This window comes from Lycium barbarum, chromosome 7 (genome assembly GCF_019175385.1).
Source record: "Lycium barbarum isolate Lr01 chromosome 7, ASM1917538v2, whole genome shotgun sequence".
In the NCBI taxonomy this organism is placed as follows: Eukaryota; Viridiplantae; Streptophyta; class Magnoliopsida; order Solanales; family Solanaceae; genus Lycium; species Lycium barbarum.
The window spans coordinates 98,779,242-98,800,071 of record NC_083343.1 but is presented as its reverse complement, the minus strand read 5'-3'; the positions used below and the strand labels follow the sequence as shown (position 1 = coordinate 98,800,071).

Sequence of the window (20,830 nt, the reverse complement as noted above, 5' to 3'; positions counted from 1 at the left end):
TAGGGTTTAGTTATCTTCATTCTTCATTCATAATTAATGGTTGTAAACATTCATTAAAGCCATAACCTTAATTTATTTGGGAAAATAATTAGGGTTGGTAAGAATAACTAACAAGGACTCAAAGCTTTAAACTTTGCTTAATAAATTCACTTAGGAATAAGATGAATTTACTTGGCATGATTAATCGTTCTTCATGGTCACTTTCTTATATTTGGGAAAATCATAGAAAGACATAATCTTTATTTATTGGGAAATAGTAGAGATTCAAATAGATATTAAGTGCATTCATATACTGGTCCATTATAAGTATATCAAGATCAATACCCATGATCATACACCCTATCTAGCGGGGACACAACCTTAGTTTCTTTTACCATATATTTCCATCAAAGCAATAGTTTAGTAATTAGTTATTCAAAAAAACCAACTTTTACCAAAATCATCGGATTAAGACATTAGACCTAGAACTTAGCATCTACGACTTTAGTAACCTTTTCACACCATATTCCCTATGGGATTCGACCCCAACCTTGTTGGGTTATTATATTTGACAACGTCCGCGCTATACCATTAATAGGTGTAATTTGAGAGTATCAAATTTTGGCGCCGTTGCCGAGAAATACAGTTTTGAAATTACTAAATAGTGTTTTGCTTGGATTGAAGTCTTTTGATTATTCCATCACACCTTGTTTGATACTCTGTGTAAACCAGGTGAACATGAATCAAAATCAGCAAAATCAATGTGCTGGTAACCAGGGGAATCGTTTGAACAATCAGGCGAATGAATATGATGATGAGAATATTTTCGCTGATTTTGTTCCAGAGGAGGACTATGCATCTACTATTGTTCAGCCTCGAGTTGGAGCTGCTACTGTGAAAATTGACTCATCTCTATACCAGCTGTTGAAACTTGAGGGATACTTTCGGAACTCTACCGAGAATGACCCTCAACGACATTTGCAGAATTTTGTGGATGTGTGTGCTAATCACATCCAGAACAATGTTCCACAAGATGCTATTCGGTTGAGGTTATTCAAATATTCCTTAGCTGGAGAGGCAAGAGCATGGTTCGAGAAGCTGCCCCGAAATTTGATTACTTCATAGGCAGAGATGGTAGCTGCTTTTCTTACAAAGTGGTACCCCCCTAGCAAGAAGGATGAGATTCGTGACAAGATATATGAATTCAAGCAGCGACCGGGGGAACAACTATATGAAGCCTGGGATAGATTCAAGGAGTATCTGCAGAAGAGCCCGAATCATGGTTTTCCGGAAAATATATTGATGGAGAAGTTCTACCGAGGGTTAGATCCAGTGACACAGTCAGTAGCTAACAATGCAGCAGATGGGTGTTTTATGAACAAGACCTTTCGACGAGTGACCACCATACTTAACAAGCTGACAACTCATAATCAGGCTTGGCACTCAAACAATGATGATATGGTACCGTATGGTAGTGCTATGATCCAGAATATAGTGAAGGAGAATTAGGACACCCCGTAAACATTGGCAGAACTTGCAAAAAATATTTCCTTGCTAACGAAGAAGTTTGATGAATCTCAAATCAAGAAGGTAAATGTTTGTGAGGATGATACAATTTTGCCAAAAGGGATGTACCATGCTCAAGATGGTCCGTTCCTTGATGGGCCACCTATGCAGGTTGAAGATGTCAATTATGTTAATAACTCTTAAGGGGGTTATCCAAGACAGAATTACCAAGGTGGCTATCAGAATTAGAATCAATGGAGACCTCAGCAAGGTCAAGGTGCTTACAACAACTCTGCGAACTACAACAATAATTATGGTGGTGCGAACCAAGGGAGCTACAATAACAGCAACAATTTTGGGAACAAGAGTTCAAATCCTTATACCACCAAAAGGGCAGTCAACAGAGCAGGGTAGTTCGAAAGTTGAAGCAATGCTTGAGAAGATTCTAGCAAATCAATCTAAGTCTGAAAGGACTTTATCTGGGCTGACAGAAACAGTGGGTTCCCATACAGCAGCTATTCAGAAGCTTGAGTCGCAGATGAGGGATATTTCTAGAGAGCAGCACCCTCCGAAAAAGGGAGGACTTCTAAGTGAAACTACCCCAAATCCCAAGAATTGGGGAGGCGGTGTAGACCGTGTGTTTGCCATCACTACTAGAAGTGGTAAAACAATACAGGGGGCTGCTGAGAAGGTAATTGATCTTGAGCCGATAGATGAAGGGGATGAGGTGCAGTCTGAAGCACCCATTATTGCTGATGAGATTCCTACTGACAAGAAGGTTGCTGATATTCCAGAGATGGTGAGGGAAGCTGATAACACTAGCAAGCAGGCTGTGAAAGGGGCTTTCCGCCCTTTGACGCAGCTATTCAAATCTAAACCTACTTTTCCTCAGAGGTTGGTAAAGAAGAAGGAAGATGCTAAGTTTGAAAAGTTTTATGATCAGCTGAAGCAGTTATCTCTGAATTTTCCCTTCTTTGAAGCTGTCAAGGAGATGCCCGGTTTTCCAAAATATTTGAAGGATCTGCTGACCAAGAAGAAAACGGTGCAGCATGAAACCGTGAGTTTGACTCATACTGTGAGTTCAATCATTTCAACTACAACTGTGCATAAAAAGGGAGATCCTGGGGCATTCACCATTCCTTGTTCTATTGGGAACCATGATTTTGCTCGTGCTTTATGTGATAATAGGGCGAGTATAAATTTGATGCCCCTTGCTATATATAAACAATCAGGTTTGGGGATTCCAAGGCCGACTACAATGAGATTGCAGATAGCTGATAGGTCTATCAAAAGACCCGTTGGGGTGGTTGATGATGTAATTGTGCGGGTTGGTGATTTTATGTTGCCCGCTGATTTTGTGATTCTTGATTGTGCTGTTGATCGGGACATTCCTATCATTCTGGGGAGACCTTTCCTTGCTACAGGGAGGGCTTTGATGGATTCGGAGAAAAATGAAATCAAGTTCTGAGTCAACAATGAAGAAGTGACTTTTCAGGCTAGCAAAGAGATGAAGTTACCAAGTGCTTACGAGAGTATTTTGGTAATTGATTCATTCGATGTTGTTGATAAAGCAGTGGAGTTCAAGATGGAAGAAGAGAGTTTGGGTGAGGCTTTAGCTGGTATTCTTATGAATTTCGATGCTGAAGACATGGAAGGCTATGTGGAGACAGTTAATTCACTTGTTGGGTTGGGCTCATACACATACCACCCAAAGAAGCTGAATCTTGATCTGAAAAATAGAACAACTCCTCCAGCAAAACCTTCGATCATTGAGCCACCTAAGTTGGAGCTTAAGCAGCTCCCATCACATCTGAGATATGATTTCCTTGGTCCGGACAATACATTACTGGTGATTGTTTCAGCCTTGTTGACTGAGGAGCAGATTTTACAGCTTTTGGAGGTGTTGAGGGAGTATAGGCGTGCTATTAGTTGGACCATAGCAGACATTCGAGGTATTCCGTCTGGTATCTGTGAACACAAAATTCAGTTGGAGGAAGGTAGCAAACCGAGTGTAGAGCATCAGAGGCGACTGAACGAAAATATGCAAGAGGTTGTCAAGAAAGAGATCATCAAATGGCTGGATGCGGGCGTGGTTTACCCAATTGCTGATAGTAAATGGGTGAGCCCGGTCCAATGTGTTCCTAAGAAAGGCGGCATCACTTTTGTGCCGAATGCAAAGAATGAGTTGATCCCGACCAGAACTGTCACCGGATGGAGAGTTTGCATGGACTATCGCAAGCTCAATACAGCCACTTGCAAAGACCATTTCCCTATGCCCTTCATTGATCAGATGATTGATAAGTTAGCAGGGCGTTCCTACTATTGTTTCCATGATGGTTATTCGGGCTACAATCAGATCAACATCGCTTTAGAGGATCAAGAGAAGACCATTTTTACTTGTCCTTATGGGACATTTGCATTCAGCCGGATGCCGTTTGGTTTGTGTAATGCACCAGCCACTTTTCAGAGGTGCATGATGTCAATCTTCTCTGACATGGTAGAGGCTTTCTTGGAGGTGTTCATGGATGACTTTTCTGTGGTGGGTGATTCATTTGAAGATTGTCTTGGCCATCTAGGGCAAGTGCTAAAAAGGTGTGAGGAGACCAATCTGGTGCTAAACTAGGAGAAATGCCATTTTATGGTGAAGGAAGGAATCGTCCTTGGTCATAAAATCTCTGAAAAAAGAATCGAGGTTGATCAAGCAAAAATTGATGTGATTTCAAAACTTCCTCCACCTATCTCAGTCAAAGGTGTCCGAAGTTTGTTGGGACATGCTGGGTTCTACAGGAACTTCATCAAAGATTTCTCCAAAATTGCAAATCCATTGTGCAAGCTTCTTGAAAAAAAGGCTAAATTTGTGTTTGATGATAAGTGCCAGAAGGCGTTTGAGGAGTTAAAAGAGCGTCTTACTACTGCTCCTATTATTGTTGCTCCTGACTGGGCCCTGCCATTTGAACTGATGTGTGATGCTAGTGGCTTTGCAATAGGTGTTGTGCTTGGGCAGAGGCACAATAAAATTATGCACCCGATCTATTATGCTAGCAGAACACTGAATGTTGCACAGATGAATTACACAGTGATGGAGCAAGAGCTGCTTGCCATTGTGTTTGCTTTCGAGAAATTTAGGCCCTACTTGTTGGGGTCCAAAGTTGTGGTTTATACTGATCATGTAGCCTTGAGATACCTCATGGCAAAGAAGGAAGCAAAGCCGCGATTGATCAGATGGGTGCTATTGCTGCAGGAGTTTGATTTTGAGGTGAAGGACCGCAAGGACACTGAAAACCAGGTGGCTGACCATCTCTCTCGGCTTGAAGAAGCTGGGAGACCTTCTGATGAGCTTGATATAGATGACGCTTTTCCAGATGAAAGAGTGTTAGCGGTGTCAATGGAGGTAGCACCGTGGTATGCTGATATTTCCAATTATTTGGTAACAGGTATAATCCCAGAAGAGATCAAATCCTACCAAAACAAGATGTTCTTGCGGGATGTTCGACAGTACTATTGGGACGAGCCTTATTTGTTCCGGACATGCGCTGACAACATCATTCGGCGTTGTGTCCCGGAAAGTGAAGTGATGGCGATTCTAAAGGCGTTCCATGACTCTCCTGTTGGGGGTCATCATAGCGGAAATCGGACTGCAGCTAAGGTACTTGAGTGCGGCTATTACTGGCCGACCATTTTTCATGATGCTAATTTATTGGTGCGGTCCTGTGATCAATGTCAAAGGCAAGGGAATATCGGCAGAAGGAAAGAGATGCCTATGAATTTTGTTATGGAGGTAGAAGTGTTTGATGTCTGGGGGATTGACTTTATGGGACCATTTGTGAGTTCAGGTGGCATGAAATACATCTTGGTTGCTGTGGACTATGTGTCAAAATGGGTAGAAGCGGTGGCTTTCCCTAATAATGAGCCCAAGAGTGTTATGGGTTTCCTTAAGAAGAACATATTTACCCGTTTTGGTACTCCGAGGGCGATAATCAGCGATGGTGGATCCCACTTCTGTAATAGAGCTATCGCGGGACTAATGGAGAAATATGGTGTCAAGCATAGGGTGGCAACGCCTTATCACCCTCAGACAAGTGGACAGGTTGAAGTGTCCAATAGGGAGGTCAAGAGTATTCTAGCGAAAACAGTGAATGCAAATAGAACTGATTGGGCCCGCAAGCTCGATGATGCTCTATGGGCATACCAGACTGCTTTCAAAACTCCGATTGGGACCTCACCCTTCAAGCTTGTATTCGGGAAAGCGTGTCACTTGCCTGTTGAACTTGAGCATAAAGTTATGTGGGCGCTGAAGAAATTGAATATGGATTGGGAGGAGGCGACCAAGCTCAGGTTATTCCAACTAAATGAGATGGATGAGTTTCGGTACCAGGCATATGAGAGTGCAGCACTTTATAAAGAAAGGATGAAGCAATACCATGACAAGAAGATTCTGAAGCGATAGTTCTACAAGGGCGACTTTGTATTACTGTTTAACTCTCGGCTGAAGTTGCTACCGGGTAAGCTTAAATCCAGGTGGTCTGGTCCGTTTGAGGTGGTAGGTGCTTCACCCCATGGAGCGGTTGAATTCAAGTCCGGAGATGGTACTCGGACATTTAAGGTGAATGGGAAGAGATTGAAGCACTATCACGGAATGATTTCGGAGGATAGGATTGTTGATCGCTACAGGTTGAAACACCTCGGAACGAACAATGATCTGGTGTACCAAGATAAGGAGTGATTGGTCACCACCATCATGCCGCGACGTTAAATCAAGCGCTTCTTGGGAGGCAACCCAAGTGTAATGTTTATTTCTCTTTGTTTTTTTTTCTTACATATAGGGTAATAGTTGTTTTGGTGCAGGAATATATAACAGAAAAATTCTGCTGAAAAGCTGGTAAGTTCAGCTGTAAGACACTGTTTCGCAACATTGCAAAATACGCCTGACGTTTACGGACCGTATTTCACAATACGGCTCGTAAACCAGGGCGTATTTAACAATGTTACCAAACAGTGAGCACTGTAATGTAACATGCTAGTTTACGACCATGGAGGACGGACCGTATTTCACAATACGGTCCGTAAACTTGATCGTAAACTAAGATGAGACATTGCAGTGTTCTGCCCTCATCAACCTCTCTAAATACGGGTCGTAAACTAGTTTACGGACCATATTTAGAATTAAAAAAAATATATTTAAAGCAGCGATTTAAATATAACAAACGATTTAAATCAAAGGACAGAAGAACCATCACACCCACGATTTCCTACCATAAACATTCCCACCATTAATTCTCCCTTCATCTTCAACTGAAACGATCCCTCTTTAACTCCCTTCCATCCCCACGATCTCCCACCATAAACCAATCACCTTCCATCTTCCTAACCACCATAAATACACAAACCCCACCCACCAACAAACCCATCTCACCAAAAATTCGTATCCCCTTCTGCCCTAGGTTTAACATTGTTTTGTGATTCAAGTTGAGTTCCCTCAGAATCTGTGCTTATATTGCTCTTTGGTTCATCTTTGAAAGGTATGATTGACACTCCCCATTCTCTTTTACATCTGTGTATTTGCACTTGGTGGTAAGTGATTGATTAGGCTGGGTTGTGTAATTCAATGCTTAATTACCTTGGTTAATGATCTTGTGAGGGAATACAGGTGTTCAATTTCTTTTAATTCTCGTGGGTAATTGTTAATAAAACCCAAATGGGTTGGAGGGCATTCCATACTTTAAATTTCAATATTTGAAGTTTTGGTCTGCCCACCAATAACTTGACTCTTGTGGGAATTATGAAAAATTGGTAGAAAATGGGTGAAGTCTGAGTAACCTAATCCCCGAACACAATGTGAAACCGAGATGTGCAACGAAATTTTGAAATCAGAATATGTATCTGTCTGTGATGCGAAATACGACTATGCTTTACGGACCGTATTTCAGTTTACGGTCCGTATTTAAGCATGTCACGAATGAGCAGAATGTTATCCAAAGCACTGAGCAGTTTACGAGCTAACTTTACGGACCGTATTTCAGTTTATGGTCTGTATTTAAGATTTCACCAAGGGACAGAATGTTCTCAAGAAGATTTCTCAGTTTACGATCGTAGTTTATGGACCGTAAATCAGTTTACGGTCCGTCTTTTGTGTTTACGACCACAGACAGAACATATATTTTCTGCACAGTCCATTTGTCTTATCTTTGGTTGGATGTTCCATGGTAACTAATATGCTGTGTATTTTGCAGGAATGGGTCAGAAAATGAATGCAAAGAAGGCGGGGGCCCAAAGCATGGGCAAAAGAAAGAAAGCGCGCTCGGATTCACGGTTGATAGATGAACCTTCCAATTCAGAAGGGGAACAATCAGGATCCGAGTACGCCAAGGTTATACCGCCACCAAAGGTCAGGGGGGACCCTACGCAAGACACATCGGCAACGTCATCACAGCCCCCACCTATGACACCGTCCAAGTCTGCGTCGGAAGCCTCCCAGTCTGAAGAGGGGGATTTTGACGCGGAAACATCAAGCAAAGGGCCAGCCACCCAAACGGATCCGGAGAGTGATTCAGCGGGGCCTAGTGATGATAATGATCCGGATAATAGTACGCCGCCCAAGGGTCGTAAACTGGCCGTCAGGACCAAACGGCTTGAGGAAGAGAAGATGCGGTTCTCGGTAAAAGGGTCAAAGAAATTGTATGACCAATGGATGGCCGGGACAGACATTGGAGGACAGCCGCAGCGGAAAATATTTGAAGAACGGCGACTGATTTTCGATGGTATTTCAGCTCTTCCACAGCTGGATGATACTATCAAAGGGTACAAGTTAGATGCGTTCACTCATGAGCCGGGAGAATATGCTCCGCATATTGTGCGGGAGTTTTATGCATCGTATGAGGCCGTCCTGATGTCGATGAAGAAGCCGAGTCTTGCTTGGCATCAAATTTCCATGCTGGAAAATGTGACGGTCCGGAACTCCCTGGTTGATATTTCCTCCAAAGCCATCAACAGGGTACTATTTGGTGATGATTTTGTGGCTCCTACTGATCTGAGCCTGTTCCTAGACAAACGAGACTGGAAGGACAAGAAATCTGTCAGGGAGTGGACTGCTGCACTTATCACATCTGAGCCACATGAGTAAAAATGGACTAATGATGGGAAAGTCAAGATCACTAAAAGTTGTTTGTTCACAGAGGCTAAATTCTGGTGGACGTTGCTACGGTACAGGATCACGCCAACCCAGGCAGACAATACCCTTTCCACCAGTCAGGCTGTAACTATTGCCTCTTTCATGTCAAGGTACCCGATGCATATTAGAGAGTTAATAGCTGAGGAGCTGCATGTGCGGGCACACAAGCCCAACCAGAACATGGTATTTTCGTGTCTGGGCAAGGATATTTCAGCTTCCAGATTGGGACGGTACCGTCACAGCTGCGCATGTAGGGGATTGGAGGAAAAATAAGGTGATAAGCAAAAAGGACCGGGAGGCAGATCAGTCCGGTGATGACGACGACACTCAGTTAGAGTTGAGTCCGAGCCGTGCTTATGGGATTGATCCAGTAGGGTCCGAGATTGGTGCTGCTACTACTGGGCCTGAGGCTCCCACGACAGGTGTTCCAGATACTGTCGATACACAGGCTGCTGCAGCCACACTGGGTATTTCTGAGGCACGACCTCCACCACCACCTCCGGCCACACAGGGCCCTCCTTCGGGGTCTGCCACTGCCGCTGCGACAGCCGAGCCTGCTGATCCAGAGCTGGGGTTGCTGCACTTCAGTCCTGCTAACTATAGCCAGATTGCAGTCAAAGCAGTGCGGACCAAAAGGCAAGTAGACAAAATCTTGCAATAATTCAGGCCGAAAGTGGTGAGAATAGTGCAGCAGCTGGTTACTGAGGCGACTACAGAGATCCGTGCGGAGTTTGAGAAAAAGTACGAGGTGTATCAGGCTAGACTAGACAGCTTTGAGGCGAGATTGTTGACTCGTGAGCAGACCACACCCGGTGGGGAGTCTAGTTCTTTGAGGAGTGAGTTGGAGAAGCTGAAAAAGGAGCTTGAAGCACTCAAGGTGCACGGGATGGTAGCCGCACCAGCACCAGCACCACGTGCCATTTTGTTTACTACGTTTAAGGTGCTGGATTTGCTTGATTCTGAGAAGGAGACGGAGGATGCCGAACCCTCTGTTCGCGGTACTGGAAAGAGGGTCCGTGAGTCATCTGAGGACCCGAAGGAGTTGGCCATGAGATTAAAGAAGACTGAACAGAAGGAACTGCAGTAGGCGATCTTTCAGTCATTAGTTGAGCCGCAGCGCTAACCAGGAGAGTCCTCAAGTCAACCGCCGGATGCGGCGGGCCAACTATGAGATGCTCACAGCACCAAGGTACCATTCTTTTTTTTCCCTCGTTCTTATAATTGAAGCACTGAGGATGTTTAGGAACCCCCTCGGCTTTTCTTTGCCAGAGTTCTTTTCCTGGGGGGGGGGGGGGGGGTTTATTTTGTTGAAACTGGCATGTTTAGGATGTTGCTTAGGTTGAGTAGAATAATTTTGACTTATTTGGTGTTACTTTGTAACTGATGGCATGTGTTGTGGTTTCTTGAAAATTTTGGACCCCTCAGAAATTTTGAAAAATGCATACTTAGAACAGTTATTGTTTGACATGATTGATTCTTTATATGACATTGTGATTATTGGGGCATTGTGTGTGATGAATGACTACTTAGGAGGTCACAAGTGTAAAAATGATTATCCTTATGCCGATGTGTGTGTGAGTTGTTAGTTTTATTCTGTTTACGCATGTATAATCTAGAACTTGCCTGGTTGGTCTTGTTTGAAATCCGAAAGTTAGTTTGGTTGCGAAATGATCTTAGGCTTTCTTTGTGTAAATAAGTCACTTTGCCTAAATAAGCCTCACCAAAAGCTGAAAATATCACTAGTTTTCCCTTTTTGAGCGTTTTTGACCTTTTTCTTGGCTAGACGAATGAAACCTCACCCGTTGTGAAATTTATCCATCTTCGCACCCGTTTCCTCCTTGATGCTACTAGATAGACGAGGCAAAACGCCTAAGTTGGGGGTAAATTAAATGTGAAGTAGATGTTGTGAACAAAGGTTGGGGGTGGTGGAATTTGCTAGTAGAGAGTCGATGTGGTAGTTGATACTAATATTAAAAAAAATGGCAGGAAATTGAAACACAAAAAGAATTGCTAGTTGAATAGGAATAAAACCACATCGAGGTTGAAAACGTGAAAGAAAAAAGGGGTTGGAAAGAAAAGAGGCGAATCAAGGTAAAGAGATGTTGTAGTGTCAAGGAGGGTGAGTCACTAATACCCAAAAAGTATCCTACCCGTCCCTAAGCCTACATTACAAGCCGAAACAAGTCCTAATGTGATCACAACCGAACGATCCTAGGATGAGAACATAGAAAATAAGGGCAAGCCTATGGTATTTGCATGTGTAGATATGAATTCTTTGTGAGTGTTGAGTGTTTTTCTCTTCTCGTTCATCTTCGTCCCATTCTTGTCGTATATATGTGTGTAGGGACATTCTTTGGTCTAGGTGAGGGCATAAGGATGAGAATTGAACAAAATAAAGTGACCACCGAAAGTAGCGTTTGTGTGCATCATAATATGTTCGATAATGTAATGTCATGTATTGAAGCTTCATTGTTAGTCGTAACGTTCTTGAGTTGAGTATATTGCTTTGAATTAGAAAATTGGGTTGGTCCTTTGAAGAAAAACATGCATGCCGGTGGTTCAGAGTCAAAACCAATGTAGACACTGTTATTCTATGATATCTAGGTGTTAGATTGAGTCATTGTTTTGTATGGCTTGCTTGAGGACAAGCAAAGACTTTAAGTTGGGGGTGTTGATGTGGCGTGATTTTACGCCACAAATCGATGCTTTTCTGCTATAAGTTTTACTTGTTTTTAAGCAAGTCCATGTGATTTTACGTGGTTTTCAGTGTTTTTCAGGAGAAGGAACAGATTTGGCATGACAGCAGTTGAAGATGCAAAACCAGGTCGGAAACTCGGTTTACGGTCCGTAAAGTACAATACGGGCCGTATTCCATGGTCGTATTAAAAGATACCAGAAACAGAAAGGCAAGCTGAGAAGATGGTGATTTACGAGCTCAGTTTACGGACCGTATTTCAGTTTACGGTCTGTATTCCATCACGTATTTAATCATTCGAGCTTTTGGTAGAAAGTCTGAGTTTTGGCAAGTGAAAGACGATCATGCAGTTTACGGGCCGTAAACTACTTTACGGTCCGTATTTCAGAAGATGGAATTTGCTCAAAACTGAAGGACGATTGGTTGTAAATGGACTTTACGGTGCGTAAATCAGTTTACAGACCGTATTTCGTAACGGCGGGACTAAAGTGCAAATCTGTAACTTTTGTATTTCCAAAACCTATAAATAGTCATTGTAGGGTTTTTAATAGACATCAGTTATTATATTTTTCTCTCTTCACTTAGAACATTAACTTCTCTCTAGTTTTTGAAGATTCAAACATCAATTCAAGTATTATCAATTCCTCTTTTCTTCCAAAGTAAGCAATTATGAATTCTTCAATCTCTTATTTCTTGTTCTTTGTCATGAGTAGCTAAATTCCCTTACTAGGGTTGTGAACCCAATGATGGGTGTTTTGTGATTGGGTTTTGTGAATGATATATACAAATGGATTATTAGGGTTTAGTTATTCTTCATTCATAATTAATGGTTGCAAACATTGATTAAAGCCATAACCTTAATTTATTTGGGAAAATAATTAGGGTTGGTAAGAATAACTAACAAGGACTCAAAGTTTTAAGCTTTGTTTAATAAATTCACTTAGGAATAAGATGAATTTACTTGGCATGATTAATCGTTCTTCATGGTCACTTTCTTATATTTGGGAAAATCATAGAAAGACATAATATTTATTTATTGGGAAATAGTAGATATTCACATAGAGATTAAGTGCATTCATATACTGGTCCATTATAAGTATATCAAGATCAATACCGATGATCATACACCCTATCTAGCGGGGACACAACCTTAGTTTCTTTTACCATAAATTTCCATCAAAGCAATAGTTTAGCAATTCGTTATAGAAAAAAATCAACTTTTACCAAAATCATCGGATTAAGACATTAGACCTAGAACTTAGCATCTAGGACTTTAGTAACCTTTTCACACCATATTCCCTGTGTGATTTGATCCCAACCTTGTTGGGTTACTCTAGTTGACAACGTCCGCGTTATATCATTAATAGGTGTAATTTGAGCGTATCATATCTCCAACTTCAATTCTCGACCAAAGGCTGCACATAAGAAAGGTAAATCCCATTCCTTTCCTTTTACTTTTAGTTTTGTATGTTTATATGCTTATATGGTTTAGTTTGCTGTTTAGCTTAGTTATTGTTGTTAGATTAGTCATTATTATGTTTTAGCTTAGTTTAGATCTTGTTGGATGCTGCTATTATTATTTAATTTAGCTTAGGCTATTGGCATGTTTGGCTTAGTTTGAATATTGTTTATTTGTATGTTGATAATTCAATCTAGTAAGTTTTATAGATCTATTTAGGTTTCATTCCTAGTTAATTTGGTTAATGATTAGTTAAGCATGTATAATCACTTGTTGTTTATAGTTGTTCATGTTAGTTTAATTGAGTTAAATCTAGTTCAATATGACTTAGTCAATCTAGTATGAATTAGTTAAACAATCATGTGGTTAGCTTAAGGGTATGAAACAACCTGTTTATTAATCTTTCCTTGTGTTAGTTAAATTCAAATCAATTAGTTATTGTAAACGACCTGCTAAGTAGTCTTCTTCCATGTTTATAAGGTTTGACTGGTGGAATATGGTCTAAATCTTTTTTGCAGTGCACTTGATGATTCACAAGTATGATTAAAGGATGTTATGTCTGATTATGTCTATGTTTTAATTGTGATAATATGAAAATGAGCCTGTCAACTTGTTTTACAAATTAGTAGGTGTTCACTTATGGATTTTGGGGTAAATATGGGTCTGATTTAGGTTATAGTATCTGTTGCGCTATGTGTTTAAGGGGTATGAACCTGTCTAGGTCATTCAAGCTTATTAAAGGCTTGTTTTAGAAGATTTCAATCTAGTACAACTACAACATGGTCTTCTACAATTGTTCATTTCATATTTCACCCATACGATGCTTCACGTGCGCCTTTTAGTATTTCCTGTGTTCCTTACTTGTGTATGTGGGTTAGCATGGACCATCAATAATAATATAGTTTGTCAAAGTGAATGAATATATATGCCTGTTTTGAGATCCTGTATTGGTTGTAGGACCAATTGATTAATTTGTATGTCTAAGGTTGCCTTCCCCTACTTTTGCTGATGTTCCTTCTTCTGATAACTTATATGTTGCTTTAAATACTCTATAGGATCCTGTGAGAGCACTGCTTTTTTCTTTAAAATCTGGTTTTAAATGAAAAGCTTGTATCATAGTCTGAATTAGTAAGTGCTAGATTTGAGAAACTAAAATGACGTTAAGTCTGTTGTTAGTTCATCATAGGGGATTTATGTCTACTTTGTCCTTCATGTTTATGTCAAGACTTTCACTAAGGCTAAATCACTTAGTTTAAATGTTCACCTGTTTAAAGAAGATCTGAAAGGGTTGTAATTATGCATGAAGATTTTATCTTTTCTCTTTGAGGTCATTGGAGACTAGAAGGATATGCAAACTGTGTAGTTACTCATGTTATGATGCCTGTCTAAGTAAGATTAACATAAAATCTAGTTGGAAAACAATAGAGGTTTGAGAAAATAGTCAGCTTTCTATCACTTTAGAATATGTTAGACCAGATGGTTCATTTAAGTAAAATGAGCATGTTAAAGTGCAAGATTAACGATTGGGCTATTATAGAAGTTTTTTCCCTTTCCTGCCTATGTTTATTCTGAATTAGCATGTATGTTAGTCCAGTATGTTTGAGATTTTGGGCCCTTTTTTAGACTAATTCTTTCCTATGTAGGACTCCTAGTTGGAAATTAGACTAAGACATGAACCTCCCCTCTGTTTCCCTTACCCCCTCAAATCTCTTGTGTTACACATTGCTCCTGAGAAGCCAAATAACTTGTACAGTGACCCAATCTCCTTGAAATAGATGAATCCTTGTGCGTCCGTACCTCTTGACAATGCGAATGTTTTACTTGATCCCTCTGATCCTAAGTTGAAATCTGGAACTCATTTTGTTGTTGTATGAAGTGTTTTGAAGTGTCAATATTAGATATATGTCAATGAGTTGAGTCTCATAAGGTCTCTTGTGTCTTTTCATCTTTCTGTGAAGTTAAGGATCAGGTTGAAGTGCTTGTGTGGGCTTAATTAATCAACTTATGGAAGTCTTGTTAAATGCAAAGTTTGAACATGAGTGTGTATACTTTATGGTAGAGTTAATTTGAAATGATTTATCTGGTTATTTTGTTTTCAAACTGTGCTCTTTCTTCCTGTTTTCTTTCCTTTTAAAATTGTTATGATGGGAAATATACATAGGTATTCCATGTATATACACCTTCTAGATACCTTAGTATATATTGGGTTGTATATCATGTATACCCATAGTATATTAAGCTCTCAATTTAAGAATAAATCACCATTTGCTGAAAATGGGCCTAACTTCCAAATGTAGCATTTGTCTACCATGTTGGGCTACTTTTTCCTTTAAGCTGTTGCTTACTTTCTTCTAGGCCTGAGTCTGTTTACTGCTTTTCCTTTATTATTGCAATTAGGTTTGTTGTCTCTTTTTTCTGTCTAACACGTCTAGCCCTAGTCTCTTTTGCTTTGTCTAACTGCTTACATATATATATGAGATGAATTGTGCACTGATATATACATGCCTATATACGTGATTATATTTGAGTAATCTTCCAATTTATGTTAGAGGAATTACTAAGTCTAAGTGCTCTCTAACCACATTTTTCCTCCCCTCCCCCCCCCCCTCCTCTCTTGCAGAAACCCAACTTCCTATTTTGATCGAGTCTAATAGAATGAAGACCCTTCTATGGGTGAAAACGACAACTAGTGGGCTTAGGTAGGCCCAGCAGCCTAAACACTCTCTCTTATTTCATTTCATGTCTACATATGTGTATATCATTTGTATAATAGTTGTGTATATAAACAACACTTGTAATATATTAAAACTCATATGTGTTAAGACTTAGGAATCCCGCATAGAGGTTAGGGAAAAGGCTTTTTATAGAAAATCAAACATGTTCCAAGCTAATAAATGCATGAAATTGGTAAAAAGATTTTATGAAGTCTTTCGGCAAAACGATCAAAACTGAAACTACGCATGTATGCATGAACACGAATGATCTTTTAAACCTATTAGTTTTCAAAAACTAAAAATAAATGGACTGTTTTGGACAATGAATCTGGATTTAAACAAATATTTGGGCTTTCATTTATAAGGTTAGAAAACTTGTGATGATTTTGGAAAAAAAATAGATTTTTTGAAAAGAAAAAAAAAAAAAACTTAAGTTGTGATATGGACTTCCCAATTTTGAAACTTAAGGTTACTTTCAAAACTTTTGGGCCAAAAGCTCAAACCTTTAGGCAATTAAACAAGAGTAAGTATATTTGGACCATGGCTAGAAGTGAGATGGCTTTGGGATACAATATGGTTGACCTTAAAATGGGCTAAAATAAATAAATAAAATAAAGCCTTTTCTTCACTTATGAAACCTATTCTATTTTTCAAAGGGAGATATATTCATAACATTAGGACCAAATTAGTAGGAACTCTACTAAAAAGAAAATGTTAAGTGTGTTTTGTTCCGGAAATGAAGTGATTTCAACCCTTATAACATTTTTCCACAAGAAACCAACTATTTTTTCCTTAGAGAAAATATTCCCAAAAAAGATGGAGTTAGGATATTAATATGACAATTTTTTCAAGAAAGAAACCATTTATAGCAAATAATCACAATTAATCCCACATTGAAGCTCATACGTCAATCGTATTCTACGGATCCTTAATACTAGGGTACTTAAAACCTTCCCTAGGGGTTCACCAGAACCCTTACCTCGAAATCTGGTTTAAAAAGGATTTACCTCTTGTTTGATTAAACACTTTTAACTTGGGTTTCCTAATTTCCCTTATAAATTAGGTGGCGAATCTAAAAATATAAAAATCCAAATAGAGTTCACAACCTCTTAGTATCTTTTATGCCTCGCATAAAAGTTGACCATAACAGATGGCGACTCCGCTGAGGATTTTCTAGGTTCTAAACATAAGGGTTTTAATATAATGTGATTTAATTGTGAATATTTGCTAACTTGTTTACTTTCTTGCAAACATAATTGTTATGCATTCATGTCATAAACTCCACCACCACTGGCAAAAAACATGGTTTCAAAGGGGACACGCGGGCTCGCGGTCTAGCCTTCACTAAAAAACCAAAACATCCTTTCTTGGAACACGTTGATTGCGGAGTTGGTATGCGGTCATCCAACAGCCGATAATGGTTCACCCCGGGTAGTCCGCTCGGGTCCCTGTCAATTTGAAAAGCCCACTCTAGCATTGACTAGGATAGAGCTATGCCAAATCCCAATGGACTAGCGCATGCTTACCTAGACGAGTTTCGGATAGTTGAGACATATCTAAAACCCATTAAAGAGACTAGTCCGTGTCAAGACGATCTATGACCCGAAAGACACTGCATCCCACTATGTGCTAAATGGAAACATTTTGTGTGCCTATGTGCTAAATCATTGTCCATAGGGGTGGGGATTAACAGTGTTTTATTTTGTAGATGCATACAAATCTGAAGTTCGACATGGTTCTCGAGGCACCAGATATGCTGAAAATCTGATGGGTTTGGATGAATACCAAGGAACAAAGGAAAGTGACCAAATGTGTAGGAAACTTGCCTTCTATGTTAGTCATGACCGGGTATAGGGAGTTGATCGAGATAATCACTGGTTATTGGGACGAAGATAGAATGGTATTCAGATTCAGGGATATAGAGATGGCCCCAACTCTAGAGGAGCTTGGGGATGTGATAGACAACGTCGGCACTAACCTAAGAAGGAGAAAGAAACCCGACAAAAATTTCCTTATCCCAAATAAGCCTACCCCCAACCAAATCCTAACAATGCTATCCTTATCCCACGCCAATTGGATATTTGGTCCAACCGTAGCCTTTACAGAGTTACTCAAACGGTTTGAGACCCAACAGGGTTTTCTAGAACACCCTACAGAGATTAAATCCTTTGCCTAGTGGGAAGCCACACGGCTTTTGGCCTTCGCCATTTGATTGCTAGGACTCATGGTATTCCCAAAAGACAGATACTAAACCATAGATACCTGAATTATTTCGGTCACTCATGCTATCTTTCACGTCATAACCTAAAATGGGGAAAATAAGTACTTTGACCTAATCCCCATCATCCTTACCGATATGTACCGAGCCATAAGCATATGCCGAAACTACTACTATTACTTTCAAGGGTATAACCTACGACAAGATGATCCACAAGTTATAGGGACCTCAATCGTTGTTGGTCTATGAAAAGGTCACTCCAAATGAAGGAATCATTTTGGACATGCACAGTTGGTGTTACGACCTCACCATCTTTAAAGACTCATACGCTAGTATTTTCTAGAAGTCAGAAAGTACCGAGAAGGTCCGTTCAGTCAAGGCATCTTGGAAACGCTCGTCGGACGGGCTAAATCAACGAAGGATTTGCTTGTTCCATTCGGGAGCACCGGAGCACGATATCAAAGAATGTGAAACTTTCAAGTTTAAATTGGAGCACTTGGTACACACTGGGGAGATTTAGGTAGTACTTCTACCTTGTTATTTGGAAGTAGGGCCTTCGGCCAAACAAACAGTTGTAAGGGCAACAGCCCGCTCCGATCTCGAAGAGAGGTCATTTTTTGGTTAGGCATAAGGGAGGGTCCTTTTTTATGATTTTAAAAGTTTTTCCTCCTCCCTTTCTTTTTATTTATATGTAAATGAAACTACGTCTGACCTGATGTCCCAAGGAGAGATAGGTAGGAATCCCTCATCGGGCCTGGTCTGGGAAGTTTTTGGGTAGAACAAGTTTAGGAAAATATTTTTTATGTAAATCGAATTGCAGAAGGGCCTGATTTCCCATGGAGGGATACATAGACAGTCTACGTATGAGACGATCCCTATATTATATAAATATACATTTTCCGATAGTTATTTGGCGTAAGCAGGCATCAAGAAGATCATCTAAAAGCAAATCAACCATAGACTTCCAAACCGAAACCCAAATGACTCAAGAGAGCCAAAATACCCAAAACCTGGGATTAAAGGATCAATAATTGTTTGAATCAAATACATGAGTTTTGTGTGTTCCATGTACTTAAATGCCAACTACGTGCGATATTTTGCTATCTGTTATCATCTAACGTGCTAATGTCGTTTGCCTTTGAGTTGTTTTTTCTCTTATAGAAAAGGTTGATCCGTGTTATTCCACGCTGGCATACTTCACTAGATCAAAAGATGCAATAGCATCCCTTTCCGAAAAGACAAAGAAAAAGCAACAATGGCTGGTACGTTAGAAAACGAGGATACTCAGAACGAACTCGTCATCAGGGACTCTCCCCCACTGAACCCAAAAGAACCCCTGCACTCTGACGATATAATCAACATGCTGCTGGAGAAAGTTGCTGACCTTTAGGAGAAGGTCACAAGAGCCGAAATGCCTAGAGAAACATCTGCTGAGGCAAGAAGGCCTCCTCCACCTTTTCCATCTCTGAGTTCATTGCTGCCCGACCATTTTCCTGCCTACCCTATTGGAATAATATCATCCACCCGAAATCCACTCACTAATTTACCAACCCACGGTGGTATATCGTACCACACCCCACTGCCTCTCAATACTGTCCAAATCCCTGCAACTATCCATTTAGTGTCGTCATACCAGGCGCCACAATCCACTCACCTTAACTCCACTATATTCCATAGCACTATTTCCCTACCAACTGCAAAAATACCCACACATCCAAAAGCCACCCCTCACACCTAACTTTTTCTTTCCATACCCCTTTGATACTAAGTACCTTTTTCCCCAGATCACCAGGAGCTTAATAATTATGAGGAGATGAAAAAGCTTGGAGAGCCGAACAAGACAAGCACGATAAATAAATAGCTACGCAAGATGGTTGAAATGCTAGAACAGTCCGCAAAAGCTACCCGCAAGGCAACGAGCTTGAGCTACGATGACCTTTGTATGCATCCAAGCTTGGATCTACCTGAGGACTTCAAAGTACCCAAGTTTGAAATGTTTAATGGAACAGGCAATACAAAGGCCCTCTTGTGAGCCTATTGCGACCAACTGGTCAGTGTCAGAAATAATCCAGCACTCATCAGGAGGCTATTCAGCTGAAGTCTAGCTGCAGAGGCCTCTAAATGGTTCATTGTACAAGACATACACTGATGGGCCACGTGGAAAGACATGGTGGGATCCTTTATCGAAAGGTTCCGATTTAACGTGGAAACATTACCACACCCGTACTACCTAGAAAATGTGAAACAAAAATCCACAGAGACCTACCGCGAGTATGTTAGTAGGTGGAGGGTCGAAGCCGCTCAGGTACAACCACCAATGAGCGAAGAGGAGCTAGTCTCCGTTTTCATCCGTTTGCAAGAAACAGACTTCTATGATCTGATGTTGTCAATGGACAGAAGACCATTCTCCGAATTGGTAAAGATGGGAGAAGCCATATAACATGGTCTCAAATCGGGAAGAATTATAAGCGTAGCCGGCAAAGCTACCGGGCAAAGCACTGTGGCACTCACTAGGAAGAAGAAAGAAGACGTGGTAAATGTTTCCTATACACCTTGCCCAAAAACCAAAATGAAAGAGAAGCTAAAATCTCCCGTTGAAGTTTATCAATCAGCACCACCAAATGCCTATTTATCAATCCCATACAACTCCCGTTTATTACGCACAGTCCAATTTCCAAACACCACCGCCAAACTACCAAGCTCTAAAAATAGCCTTTCAAACACCACCATCAAAATACCAAGATCCACATCCAAATTACTAAGCTCCCGCACCTGCCTATAGAGCTCCATAAAATAAACCACCAACAAATTACCAAAACCAACCACCGCCAAATGCCTACAACTTGCCACATGCTAACTTTGAAAAGAAGCATGCCCGTGTGTTAACCCCATTGATGGAAACAAGAACTAAAATGTTAGAGAGATTAAATGTTGCAGGAATGATCCAAGCGGTCCCACCAAAGGCTGTCAATCCCAAAAATAGATTCTTCCGAAAGGATCAAATGTGTGCCTACCATTCTGGGGGGAACGAACACAGTACTGAAGACTGCATATAAGATACAAATTTGATTGACAAGAAGGAGATCATTCT

At 40.5% G+C, this 20,830-nt stretch overlaps 1 non-coding gene across 1 annotated transcript; it reads right to left on the bottom strand.

Annotated features, from left to right (window-relative positions):
• Positions 1-1,159: 1,159 nt before the first annotated feature.
• On the bottom strand, positions 1,160-1,265 carry LOC132604797 (small nucleolar RNA R71). Its single transcript, XR_009568895.1, has one exon. It is a non-coding gene; the product is annotated as a small nucleolar RNA R71 (small nucleolar RNA).
• Positions 1,266-20,830: the final 19,565 nt, after the last annotated feature.